We start from the raw sequence: 14,571 nt of genomic DNA, 5'->3' as shown, positions 1-14,571 counted from the left end.
TAAGCAATCTTCCATCAGTGTCATTATAGTCAGCTACCGGCTTTGGGATATCACCATCAGGAGTTGTAGTTTTGGGAACATGTGGACCTTCCTCAAATGGTCTAATAAGATTGTAGTCAATGATCTTGAGATAGTTTTTAAATCTCCATTTGAATTCATCAAAGTCACAATCCCACTTCATCAGCTTTGGAGGCTTTGTCGTAGTCCTAGCCTCATTCTCAAACATTACACAACTCGTTACAGCTTCATTACTAGCTACAGTGTTAGGAGTGGCCATTGCTTAAACTAACATTACTAGCTCTTGTATTTGAATGGAGTTCGAGCTGGGTATTCGAATGGTAGTTCGAATGTAAGACAACTAAACACTTAACAGATTCTGATAGAATACAAGTCCAAAGAATTCGAATTACCTATTCGAATGGTTATTCGAATAGGTGTTCGAATGTAGTGTAATTCAACACAAGGTGTTTAACCAAGGCTATTCGAATAAGAGAATCAACCCAAGTGAATTGTATTCGAATGTGTGATGTTCTATTCGAATCGAATGAGATTCAAATGGAATTAAACTTTATTCGAATAAAACGAACTTGATTTAGATTTAGCTTCTTATTCGAATTGACAGTTGATTCGATTAGAAAGAATTCAATTCGAATAGACTTTCCTCGTATTCAATTTTACCACAAATGAATTCAAATGGAATATAATTCGAATGAACTTTATATTCGACTCAGGATTCTATTCGAATGGAATTCGAATTGCTTAGATTGTATTTTGAGAAAGTCTTGGAGTTACTTTCTTGTTACCCTTTTTCAAAACACTCCTTTTGCGTGTATAACACAACTTTTGAGCATACTATTCTAAATTTACACATAACCCAACATATTCACCAACTCAAACACCATCTTTTGAAGATTCAAACACCATTTTATCACACTTTTTGTAAACTTTAACACAAACTTTAAGATCTTGAAGCTTTGAACACACTATTTTTGAACTTTTGAAGACCTTTTTCTTGTACTAGTGAACCCGAACCCACTAAACCACTAGAAAATCCGTCTTTTGACACACACAAGACCAAAATCCAAGGATGTGACCCAAGATCTACAACTAGTAGAGCCCGAAAGCTTTGATACCAATGTAGGTCCCGTGACCGGATCAAATAACAAACAAACTATTACTAGTTGTCTTGGATCAACCTCTCAACTAGTTGGCGGAAACAACTAGCTAGGACCGAGATCTCGGATCTTGTGTGTGGGTTTATTACGGCCGAAGGTGGGAGAGAAGAGAGAGTTTGTTGGTTTAGACAATAATAGTTGCAAAAGGTTAATGTGAGTATGTGATACACACACAATATATAGTGTGTGTATTCACATACTCATCTTTCATATTACATGGCCTAATGGGCTCCAAATACAAATGGCATTGGGCCCAAATATATAAAAGATTGTCTAACAAAATACATATTAACAAATACGAAAGACTATTCTAGAAATGGGCCTTACAGTATAGAATAAATTCAACTCATTCTCATTTGTCCAGATAATTTACTCTCCTTATTTATACAAAACACACATCCGAAGCTTACAAACATAACAGTTCTTCTCCTCATCTTAACCTCCTCCTTTATTGCCAGTTTCTAGTAAAACCCTTGTCTAGCGAACGGGTGTTTTGATGTATGCCAAACTAGTCAAGCTCCCGACCCTTGTCAGCATCTTCAACGCGTAAGCGATCCAACGCCTCGAATTATCCGTATGCTAAATGTAACCCAAACACTTCAATCCTTCGTACATTTGCTCCCACAATCACTCCTTTTAGCTGGTCCAGTTTCGGGCGTTTACTTAACCATGAACCGGTCCACCCCTTTGACTTGATAATATGTAAAACTACCTGCCTTACAACCCGGTGGCTTCATGTCACAATCCTTGCTCCATGCAAACACCTCTTTTGCCGTGGGGCACCGAAAGAAGGCCCAATGCTTTTAGTCTGGGCTTAGGTGGGCTCATTACTTCTAGCTTGGGCTTGCAAAGACCCAATGCTTTCTGTTTGGTTCTCATTTATGGGCTCTGGCACAAAACCGTTTTCTTTCTGTTGGTTCCAAAACGATCTAAAACCGAGTCTTATCCAAATGCATTTATGTATGTTAATTTTACAGTTAATTTGAGTTTTCTGTGTATGGAATTGTTATCCTGGTAACATTGGGAAGAAATGGATTACAATGACAAGTTTTATATTACATGCACGATCATAACACCTTTTTAGAAATTAAACCATACACAGGAACAGGAAAGAAAATACATGACAAGTAAACAATACGTTGGAACACTTTAACACTTGTAAACATTATTAATAACATATGGTGTCTTTATTTTCTTCTTAACGTCTCTTGTTTAGATTGTCATTTGACTACCCATGGATATCCAGAAGTCCACATCTAACTTTAACGAATGTCCCATTGCACTGTGCTTCTATCGGAAAATCGCAATCATCGTGGTAGCTGCATGATGTTGGTGTTATGTCAACTGTGATATTAAGAACTTCTGCAACAGCAATGCAATATTTTGCAACGCAACCTGGCCGCAGCTTATAAACAAAAGGTTGCGGATTGCAATTCGGATTTAAAGTGTTATGATATTCTTCACATTTCTTAGCGGCTTTTAAATAATATTTTGTACCTTTCCATACAATGCGGAAACCATTTTTGGCACCTGTTCCGAAATACTTCTCTGTCAATGCCTCTCCTTTCTTCATAGCGGCCTCTTCAGCTGATACAGGAGTCCTTGTGGGAGGCACTTTGGCAATCGGACTGTGCGAGTTCTTTCCAGGGCTAAAGTTCTTTCCTGGCACTTTGCCGAACATAGTGTCCGCGTTCTTCCCAGGCCCTTTGGCAGTTATTTTGGCGCCGCTAGTAAACAGTCCCTTAATAAGCGTTACCAAAGGATTGGCTTCCACAACACTGCACAAACATCTTTATGTTAATATGTACATTATTGAATAGCTAAGGGTTAGGCAGCTACTTGATGTTGTTTACAATGATTGACAGATATACATGTATTCAGTATTCAATTTACGTTTATAGTACAATCTTTATTAATTTATACTAACAAAAGCCACATTTCTTGTGGTGAATGAACATGAATCTTACAAACATAAAAATGAAACGTACGTACCCGTAGGAAGTAAAAACAAGAGTTATTATTAGGAGAAGAGACGTTGTTTTGTTGATGAGGAACGCCATTTTTTGTGTGATTATTATGGATTGGTGTGTTGCTATTTATAGTGTAATTAAGTAGTTTTTTTTATAGCTGTATACCGCGTTTTAAGACTAAGTAACTAAAATCAAAAAATATAAAGTAACACAAGATGATTTAATATTAGTGTGCTTTCAAATAAAAAAATCTGCTAGCCGTACATTGCTCAATCTACTTATTCAACTATATATTAATGAAATTATTGCTAACTGATTGGGTCTCCTCTTCGATAGGTGTGATTATATGATTCGGTAAGCATATAAGTTGGTTCGGTTATATTGAAAAATAACCATAATCGAACCATAAAAATAAACTTTTATAAACAAAATTGTAATTGAACCATTGGTTCCTCAATCGATTTGGTTATTTACATTTTCCAGTTTCTGTTTATCGTTACTTTTCAAAGCGTTTTAAACGGTTGCGGTTAGAAAGGTCATATTATAAGGGCATGCTGAGGGTGTTTTCAATGCATTTTCCGGTCTCTGTTTATCGCCGCTTAAGATATGTAGACTTCGGTATTATAACGGCATATACCTTTACAACTGAATTTTTCAGGCTAACCGTTTTGTGGAGGAGAGTGATCAAAATAATTCTCGAACAAGTTTATCAATTTTGAATGATCAAAATGATTAAATAAGATATATACTTTATAAACCAATTAAATTTGATAGCTTTGTCAAATCTTTGAACGTACAAATTAACATTTTTATACCGAAATTAAGACCATAAACAAGAACATAATTACGTCAATCTAGTCATCTAAGCAACATACAAAGGCTATAAAGATAATGAAAGTTAGGGAGAAATCATTTTGACAGCGAAATGAAAACCATAAATGGCGTGACAACATGAGGTCAAACTATTTTCGTTCTAAAAAATCACAATCCAATTTCTTCCAAACCTTTGTTTTTTGTATGATTTTCTTTAGGAACTTATTAGACACGATGTATTTCGACGAACTTAGAGGTAGTACTATGTAAATAAGGGCTAAGTATACAACTCATTCACACAATTACACCTTTCTTAACACACACTTTAGAGTTATCAGAATTCAAAACCAAGTGCTCTTTCGATGCATACAATCGAACCATCATGTTCATCTCTCCAAGCCAGTAACAATCAATGGCCATTTCTCATTTCTGACATCTTAATTTTCTGACCAATTGCAGGAAAAAGTTACAACCACTGTGAAACACCAACGAATCTATTCATGTGCCCCGCTATTGCTTACCATCGTGTTTACAATCCTTTTGTGACCACATGTCTATGTTTTCGTATTCAGATTCCATCCTTTGAGGTATTTCCCTTTGATTTCCTTTTTTAGCCGCCACCATAGCTAGGTTTTCTCAAAGTAACTGGATTTAGTTATAGCATTTCACTTACAGTTACCGCATATAAAACAATTATCGCATACTCCTAGTTGCTGCTTAGCTAGAAGTTATCGCTTACCTACAACTTATTGTGAATCCTTAGTTATCAAATCTTGCAAGTTGTTGCATAGCCCAAGTTATCATTATAACCTAGTTATTGCATATCACAAGTTTTCGCCAGAACAATCTGTTGACGGCTCCATCATGCCCCGAATAATATGTTGCCACTGGATCTGATACAACTGATGTTCTTACTATCAATCCAAATTATAAAAAATGGATATTTGATGATGCCCATGTTCTCACTTCTCATGATCATTATCACTACAGTCTCTTTGGCGTCTTTTGCTCACGTTGCAAGAAACAACTTCGTTATAGGATCCCCTTGCTCATTCTTATGTGCCACAAACTGCCTCCGAGGAATACATGCGTAAGACACAACTTCTTAAGCTTCAAATGAAATGGTAATAGACACATGTTGCTTACATTAGCTGTGCTCAGGAGTATTCTTTTACTTTAGCTTAACATTGTGAAACGTGTTAATGAGAAGTTGTTTTTGTTTGTCATCTCTAGTTCACGTGAGGAATACAACATCTTTATATCTACCCTCCTTGCTCGCCCATCTCCATTGACCTTTAATGAACTGTCTTCTCATAGGACATCATGACTACATGGTGATAAAAGCTACCACACCCCGTTGTAGCCTCCCTTATTACAGCTAATAAATCTGCTTCTCAACTAGTCTCTCTAGCAACTTGCCTCTGAATTTGGTTATAAATTGATCCGACAATATCTGTTGCAATTCACTCACCCCATGCTCTCTACAATGCTCGTCCTCCATACAATCTCAACAACACGGATCGAGGCCACAGTGGTTCTTATCTTGGGAAATACAACAAGAACTACAAAAATAGAAGTTGTGGCCATGGTGACACAAGAGGTCAATTCTCATGGGCATCTACGCAAAAAAATGTTTAAAAAACTTTAAACATGTGTGGGATAGTGTTGGCCTATAATTTTTTTAATCCATGTGTGCCAAAGTGTAGGGGTTATATTGTAATTGTGTCAAACTATATTTAGAATGTTTATGTAAGTATATGGTATGAAAGTGTCAACATGGAAAATATATAACTTCCATGTTTAGATGTCATAATAGGGTTAAACATTAAATAGGGTTGAACATTAAGAATTCTTGTAAAGATTGTATTATCATATTGTTCATAAAGTTCTTGTTGATTCAATTTTGTTTAATCTTGTTCCGAATCGATCAATTGTTAAAGGTCATACCTGGCCCTTTGATCAATTAATCGAAAATCAGACAAGTGGTGGTGATTGGCGGTGGATTCCGACAATCAATTGAAGATTAGTGGTGATTGGCGGTGGATTCCGAAAATCAATTGAAGATTACTGGGTACTTTGATCATTAATTTGCTTGAAATACTAAACACTTTAAATTGTTATATATTTCGATTTCGTTACTAAATAAATATTAAAATACTCATTACAAACATTATGTTATATTACTTTTTAAAAAGTATATCTTGTTGACTAGTTCTGTAGGGTTTGTGATTACAGTAATATATAATAGAACTCCAAGATTAATTTCTTTTTTTAAACAGTTTAATGTCTAATTACAAATTGCAAGTGTTCTGAAAACTTTATAATATTATAATTTGACCTCTTCTCTATATAAAATGAGATATTCAGTGGTGATTGATAGCGAAGAATAACCAATATATTTTTTTCCCAGCAATAAGTTTAATACATACTATTTTCATATGTACTGTTAATAACTTATTTTTCTATTTGTGCAAATTTGCACATTGATCTAAAGGTAACTATGACGTCCATTTAAACTGATAGAAACAATAGAGCATTTTCTATTCCACTTTTGTGTTAAAAACGTTTATATAACGCTAGTACGTGGTCATTGGCCAAATAAATCAACCAAATGTGAAATCAGTAAATGCAACATTCGAAACTAAATCGCCAAACTGATGATTATGAAGAGAACAATTTTAGCGAACTCAGTTGTCCACTAGTACAACATAACTCGTTATCAATGTCTGATCCAGGTTGGAAATAACCCATTGCAATAGCTTGTTATCATATCTTCCCTTAGGCATTGAAAGGAAGCTATATCCACACTTGATGTGCAAATGTGCTCATATTTGTTGAAAGATATAAACTAATACAATTCAATTTTTTGTTGTATGGCTTTGTAAGCATAATTGGGCTGGTGCATCTCTTGGGCTGGAAGTTGTTCATGGGCTTAATGGCTTATGAGAGTCCAAGAGGGATTGAAGGCATGTTGCTGGTCAAATTCTCCGCTGGTCAAAGTGTCTTGTTACATAAACTTCTTGTTTCATTTTATAATAACACAAATTTTTCAGTTTCTCTCTCTTCGAGTTGTTAGAGAAGTTGTTAGTTCTAGCTAGGGTCTGATTCTTGTTCATCTTGTTCAGAATTTATTCCTGTTAGTTCTTTGTGTTCATAGATACAAATCATCGTGTTGATGATTTGTTACGAAGATTCTATATTTGTGTTCTTCTGATTGTATTGTGTTGATCTCGTATAATAAAATTGGAGTTTGTTTGTCTCCAATTATCATTTTGACAAGATTTTCGTGGAATACGCATGTTGTACGTACACTTTGTTTGATCGATGTAGGAACGAGGTTAGTATTATTTTCTTTTATCAAAAGGCTTGTTCAATTTAACAATTCGTTGCGGGAATTTGGGCTTTGTGCGGTTGCGCAACCAATATGTTGGTGCCCATATACAGTAAATTGGGTCTTTCTTTGCATGGAGCCTAGGTTGGGTCGAAGATTAGGTTCGCAACCAAAGTGGTTAGTGGCTCAACTAACATCACTAATTAACTACTAAACTTTACATAAAGAGAACTTTTCAATTTTCATATGGTATTGAATCGTATACTTTGTTCTGATTACATCAACGAAAGATAGGAGGATAAAATATAAATACCAAGGAATAAGTCCAATACATGGAGAGTATAATAAGGAAACAACAAAGATAACAAGTTTGCAATATGTCAAGCTATTTCCTTTCATAGAACTATCCTTTATGAACAAGCTTTCAATACAATTATACAAAGGTCTCTTATTGGACAAAGCGTACGAAGGATTTTGAGCAATTAGATCAAGAAGTGAATGAAAGCTTGAAAAGAGATTGGAAGGGTAAAATGGCGTTGACTTTTTCAAATCTCCCACTCCTGAAAACGCTGATTTTTTATGGCATTATTTAGAGTTAATAGTCATTTTCGTCCCTGTGGTTTGCTACTTTCGCCACTTCAGTTCAAAATTTACAATTTTGTCAATTTAGTCCTCATAGTTTTAAATATTAGCCAGTTACGTCCCATCCGTCTAACGGCATCCAGCTATGCCGTCAGTTTAAGGGTATTTTTGTCTTTCTTCATTTTATTTTGAGTTAATGGTCATTTTAGTCCCCGTGGTTTGATATTTTTGTCACTTCAGTCTAAAGTTTGAAAATTTTTCAATTTAATGTTCAGTTTAATTCAGTTTATTTTTTATTTTTATTTTTATTTTTTTTGTCTATAACCCCTGAAGAGCATAATTCAAGCCCAAAACCATCGAGCAACCTCCAATACATGTATGCATTTACTTTGTTGACAACAGTAATCGTACCCCCCTTGTATTTAGTTTCCAGACATTTCCTAAACTCTTCCCTATGGTGGAATTCAATGGTAAAGTGGTCAAGATAATTCCCTGAAACCGAGTTATACAGAAAAAACTAAAAAGTGTTTCTTTGATTAATGTATAATAGTTGATTTCGACCCAGATTTTCGTTACGATATGTTAGTCTCTAAACCCTAACTATTATGCATATATCAAAGAAATGGTTTTTAGTTTTTCTGTACAATTCGGTTTTAGGGAATTGTTTTGACAACTTTACCATTGAATTCCATCACAAGGAAGAGTTTATGAACTGTCTAGAAACAAAATTCGAGGGAAGGGGCATGATTACTGTCTTCGACAGAGTAAATACAGACCTATTTTAAGTTTATGCTCGATTGTTTGGGCTTGAATTATGCTCTTCAAGGTTATAAACAAAAAAAAAGTAAAAAAAATAATTAAATTGAACATTAAATTAACAAATTTTCAAACTTTGAACTGAAGTGGCAAAAATATCAAACCATAGGGACGAAAATGACCATTAACTCAAAATAAAAAGGAGAAAGACAAAAATACCCTTAAATTAACGGCATAGCTGGATGCCGTTAGACGGATGGGACGTAATTGGCTAAGATTTAAATCTATGATGACTAAATTGACAAAATTTCAAACTTTGGACTGAAATGACGAAAGTAGCAAACCACATGGACTAAAATGGCCATTAACTCCATTATTTATTTGAAAAGTAAATAATTACTTCATAAAGTTAGCATTAAATTCTTTTTATTTTTATTTAAGTACTCTTTTGCTATATTTTTTTAAATTGACTTTTATTTTTCAAAAACCAGGTCATGATTTATGTATAATGTGTGTAATTATGCATTTGTGTAATTATGAAAATAGGTTGCGTAATTATCATATAAGTTATGAAATTACATAATAATGCACATGTGTAATTAAAAACATTGGTTACGTAATTATCATACAAGTGGTATGATTGTTACTAATGGCCTGGAAAATGTAACTCATTTGGGCTATTATAGGTCATCATAATAACATTTATGAATTGTTTTGGGTTTAAGTAAGAAGTTTAATATGTCCGAATGGGTCAAATTAAAAGAAGGAGAAAGTTGGAATTAGTCAGAATTGGTCAAACTAAAAAAGAAGGAAAAAATGGAATGGTCGAGACGGGTACAAGAAAAAAACGGGTGAAAGCGGGTTGAAAATTGTGTAACGGGTGTTGATAGAGATGAAACGGTAACCAAGCCAAATTGAAAAAAAAAAACGGAAAAAGCGATCAAAATGAAATAAAAAAATCAAAACCGAACCGAAAAACAGCCCAAAACAAAACGAAAAAACAAAAACAATCAAAGACAGAAAACAAAAAACTAAAAACCGAAGAGAAATTAAAAAAACTATAAGCCAACGTGAACAAAGAAAAACAAAAGTTTAAGTTAATCCATCTTTACCCAACCTAACTTTTTTTTAAATGACACATGCTGATCAATACTCATCCAAACATTTTTTTTATAAATGAACCATCCTAATCCAAACCCATTGTGACCGGTCGGTTTGGGACGATTTTAGGCTAAACCCATAACCATAACCAATATAACGGTTAACAGATAACCATAACCATAACCTATCTGTTATATGGAAGTTTCAGATAATTGGTTCTAAAGGTTATTACGAGTCGGTTATGACACGGTTAACCGTGACCAAAATAATGTAATTGAGCCTAAAACTTTGGTACTAAATATTACCAAAAATAATTAAAAATGACATGACATAGTTTAACAAAATATATAATCCATAGTATTAATATATATATTCAAACAAACGATAAATGGATTAACTTATTAGTAAAATTAAATCATATAATAAAAAAGTGATAGCATTATTAGTTTATTACCTTCCAAATCATTAATAGTGTCTTCTAATTATACTCCATAAATTTGAGAATCTTGTAAATGGGGCGCTTCGGTTATGGCAGATTTGAAATTATCTTTAACTAAAACTGACCCGTATTTGACGGTTTTCAAAAATTCATTATATCGACCCATCGGTTATGTCGGTTATCGGTTAAAATTGGTTCGGCTATATCAGTTATGGTTCGATGAACGATTATGACGGTTAATTTGCACTTCCCTAAACCCAACAACCAATCAAACCCAATTCATCCATTTTGTCACCACTAATTGTTATTATATGTTGTGTGATTGTTTATATAAGCATGGGCGGATCTACCTTGGAGGTAGGGGGTGCACGGGAACCACCCGAGTTTCAAAATTATAGCGTAATACTATATATAAAATCTTGAGTGCATCCCCTTATAAAATTGGAGTGCATTGCTTAACAAAACTAGAAAAGTGGTGAAGTGGCTAAGGCCTTGGTTGTTAAGGCGAATGTCTGGGGTTCGATTCAAGAAGTTGGGCATTCGTTGAATTTTTTTACTACTTCTGAAATGCACATATCTATCTTCATAATAGTTATTTTGGACATCTTGTTTTCTTATGCTTGAACAACTTGCAGGTAGCTTTTTTATATGATATTTTATACATTTTATACAAATGTGAAATAAAACCTAATCCATGAAACCAAATTGTTAGTAATGGTTCGGTTTTAAATTTTGACGTTTCGGTTTACTATAATAAAAAAACCATTATTAACGGCTTGCCTCACGGTTTGACATAAAAACCGTCAAAACTGGACCATGAACAATCCTACTTGGATGACTACAAAAACATAATGAATTTTCAGCCCAAGTAGATTATAGTATAGATGTCACAAATTTGATTGTTGAAATTAAATTTGATTGTTGAAGGCTTGAATTTAGTAAATATACAACCGAACCGTCGAAACGACCCAAATTTTTTTATATCTAACCCTATCAAACTGAAACATCTAAAAACAGTGCACCACCTAGAAAATATTCCTGAATCCGCCACTGTTAATATAAGTGTGTAATTATTAATCCACGTTACGTAATTTGTACATAAGTTGTATGATCATATAATTTTTGTACATAAAGTTGTGTATTTACAATTATGTCGCGGAGTGTTTATTATAAATGAAACCAATGACTTGAAGTTGAAAGTCTTTGTACGCCTCTTTGGATAAGAATTTATTGTACAATTAATATTAACCCGACAAAGTGGATCTAGTGAAGGGGATAGATCGAATATAGAGGAGAAAAAAAAGGTGTTTAAGCATACACCTAGGCATGTTCAAACACAGCCTTCTATAATAAATGTAGTAATCAATTACTCAAGGCACTGCGTGTGCTACATTGCACAGTCAACTTTCACACAAGGGTACTAATCAAAGTCTAGAAATATAGAGCATCATTTTATCATCTAAAACTGGTCAAAGTCTAGAAATATAGAGCATCATTTATCATCTAAATTTCTTATGCAAATATGCATACACTGTTTTATGGTATCGTTTATGTGAATCACATTGGACATTATTGTTCCATTAGACTTCGATGCAACGAAATCGGTTTAGGATTCAAACTCGGTTCCATAACCGAACTAAACCCATTGTGAAACTAGTCTTAATCCAAATCCATCTGATCCTCTGATTCTATATACGTTGAAACCGGTTTCAATCTGAAACCAATCTTTTCTAGATCCAGTCCTATCTAATCAGAACCACCAGCTTTAACACTTTATCCAATCACAAATCCGAATTGTACTTATTGGTTCAGATTATATCTCTTAGAAACCGGCCGGTTGCAATCCAAACCATGACCAAAACCGAACCAGGTTGGCCCAAAATCCGGTTTTCGCACCAGGGTAGTGTTAGAAATACATCTAGACACTCGAATTGAGCATACATACTTATCAATTTAAATTGCTGGGATCATTCGGAATAAATGACTAGTGGCCTTGGAATACATTCAGTCCACACACGGGGCTGTAGAGCTGTTCAAATTAGATTGGAACAAGTAAAGTAATAGGATATGTATAATCAAAAAGAGGCATTCATTGTTGAAACCCAAGGCATTAAATTGACTTATTGTGTATTATATGCCGTTAAATGTGTAGATTTATTATTCTTGTTATTTATAATTACACCATGAGTAAGTTTCAATTTACGTTTCTTGACACAAATAATATAATATAGTTGTTTATATCGATCAGATGATGATAAGGTCCTCAAGAGTCATGAATATAGATAATTTAGTCTCCTTTATTATAATACATAGGACAAATATCATCTAAATACAAAACACACACATCGGAAGGTTACAAACATAACAGCCATTTTTCTCCTCATCTTAACCTCCTTCTTTATTTCTAGTTTTTAGTAAAACCCGTGTCTAGCGAATGGGTGTTTTGATGTAGGCCAAACTAGTCGAGTCCCCGACCCTTGTCAACGTCTTCAACTCGTAAGCGATCCAACACCTTGACTTATCCGTGTGATAAAAGTAACCCAAACACTTGCAATCCTTCGTGCATTTGCTTTCACAATCACTTCTTTTCACCGGTCCAGTCCCAGCTGTATACTTAACCGTGAAATGGTCCACCCCTTTAAGCTGATAATATGTAAAACCACTACAACCTGGTGACTTCGAGTCACAATCTTTGCTCCACGCAAATACCCCGTTAGGGGCAGGGCATCCGACACACTGACTATCCTCACAAAGCCCAAACTTCCCACACCGACTTGGTAACTGGCACTCGTCTTCAAGTTGGTATCCATCCTGGTTCGTAAACAAAGTGTACAACAGATTCCACGCCTGTCCCCGCACCCCTCGGCGGTAAGTGTAGACTCGTAGGCTCCCATCTATGCCCAGTCGAAGATAAGATAACGAGCTATTATACAGAACTCGTCCCATATAAATAGAAGTTGTCTCATATAACGTGGGAAGATTCACGACTTCACAATTCAATTGGTGAAAATTGTTCTCTAGGTATTCAGCTTCCGCGACTCTAAACGTTGCATTTTGAATTGTTCCATTGTTTTGGATCAATTCGGGGATCGTGAATGCCCAGTACCGCATGGTGTTCTTGTAATACAAACCCAATCTTTGAGGCTCAACTACTAAGCTATATGCCCCGTCAACGTTGTTCTTGACCGAATCACGGCTCACGAGCTTGTACGGACCCCCTTTAACTCTAAGCTTTTGGCCAACCAAGAGCGTGTCGGTCGGGTAATCAAAGCTTTGCCAGACAAAGTTACCCTTTGCGTCACGAAGCACAATGTTACCATCTTCAAGTATAGTGAAACCGACAACACCCTTATTCGCGGTGTTGGTTTGCCACACAATCTGGCCATTGGCCTCCGCGAGTACCAGGTTTCCGTCTGATCCTAATGAGAATGTGGCGTTTTCACGGACAGGTTTGCCGCGGTTGGCTTCCCAGACCCATGGCCTCACGGACTGGTCGCGTTGAGTTCCCATGCGGAGGGCGAGAGTGTACGCGTTTGGGGTGGTGTTGTAGAAGGCCAACCCGAAAGGAAAGGTGAATGGTGGAAGACTACGGTAAGTTGGATCGTATTCGGAATCAAAGAATAAGTATTCGGATTCGAAAAGTAACTCGCCTTGGTTGACATAATGGAAGGTTTCGTTAGGAGGAACAATGGCGTCGGTGATGATGAAGAAGAAGATTAGAAGTGAAAGGTAAGAAGAATAAGCAGCCATGGCTGCTGGGGACAAGGTTGATTGTTGGATAAGGGGGTGTATGCCTATTTATATATACAAATAGACATTTTCGTATTGAATTGTATATAAAAGTTGTCAATTTAATAAAATTGGATATGCGTTTCTATCATTGTCGGCATATGCGGTTTTTTTCTTGGCTAACACCATGAATAGTCATAAAGCTTGTGATCAAGACATTATGCGTCACGTGACGCCCAGTCAGAGTTATGGTTTTATACAAAAACAAGGTGTAGTCATAATGCCCCACCCTCAGGCATTATGTGCGACGTGACGCCCAGTCATTATTAATTTTATTTGTTTTTTTAAATAATAATTCATTTAAATAATTAAACATAAAATTAAAAAACAACATTTAAATTAAAAAAATACATTAAACTTACAAATAAAAACTAAATTAAAATAAAAAAAATACATTAAATTAAAAAAAACATAAATAATACTGATAACACTACATGTTGTATTTTTCTAAAATTTTTCTTGCCGAGCTGCTTTTAGAGATTGAACTATCGGGTTGTCTTCGGATAGCTCGCTTGATAAATCTCGATGTCTTTGTCCATTTCATTCATTTTAAATACTTCGACGGCGTCCAAATTTACTTTAAGTCGTTGGGTTCCTAAATCTTTTAGTCGAGTG

At 35.1% G+C, this 14,571-nt stretch overlaps 1 pseudogene; it reads right to left on the bottom strand.

The window, feature by feature from the left end:
• Positions 1–12,385: 12,385 nt before the first annotated feature.
• On the bottom strand, positions 12,386–13,945 carry LOC143634377 (epidermis-specific secreted glycoprotein EP1 pseudogene; annotated as a pseudogene).
• Between the last annotated feature and the right edge of the window lie 626 nt (positions 13,946–14,571).

This window comes from Bidens hawaiensis, unplaced genomic scaffold, assembly GCF_021521415.1.
Source record: "Bidens hawaiensis isolate Kalapana, Puna unplaced genomic scaffold, B.hawaiensis_p1.1 tig00007048_1, whole genome shotgun sequence".
NCBI classification, from domain to species: domain Eukaryota; kingdom Viridiplantae; phylum Streptophyta; class Magnoliopsida; order Asterales; family Asteraceae; genus Bidens; species Bidens hawaiensis.
The sequence above is the reverse complement of the archived record's forward strand: the minus strand, read 5'-3'. Positions and strand labels throughout refer to the sequence as shown.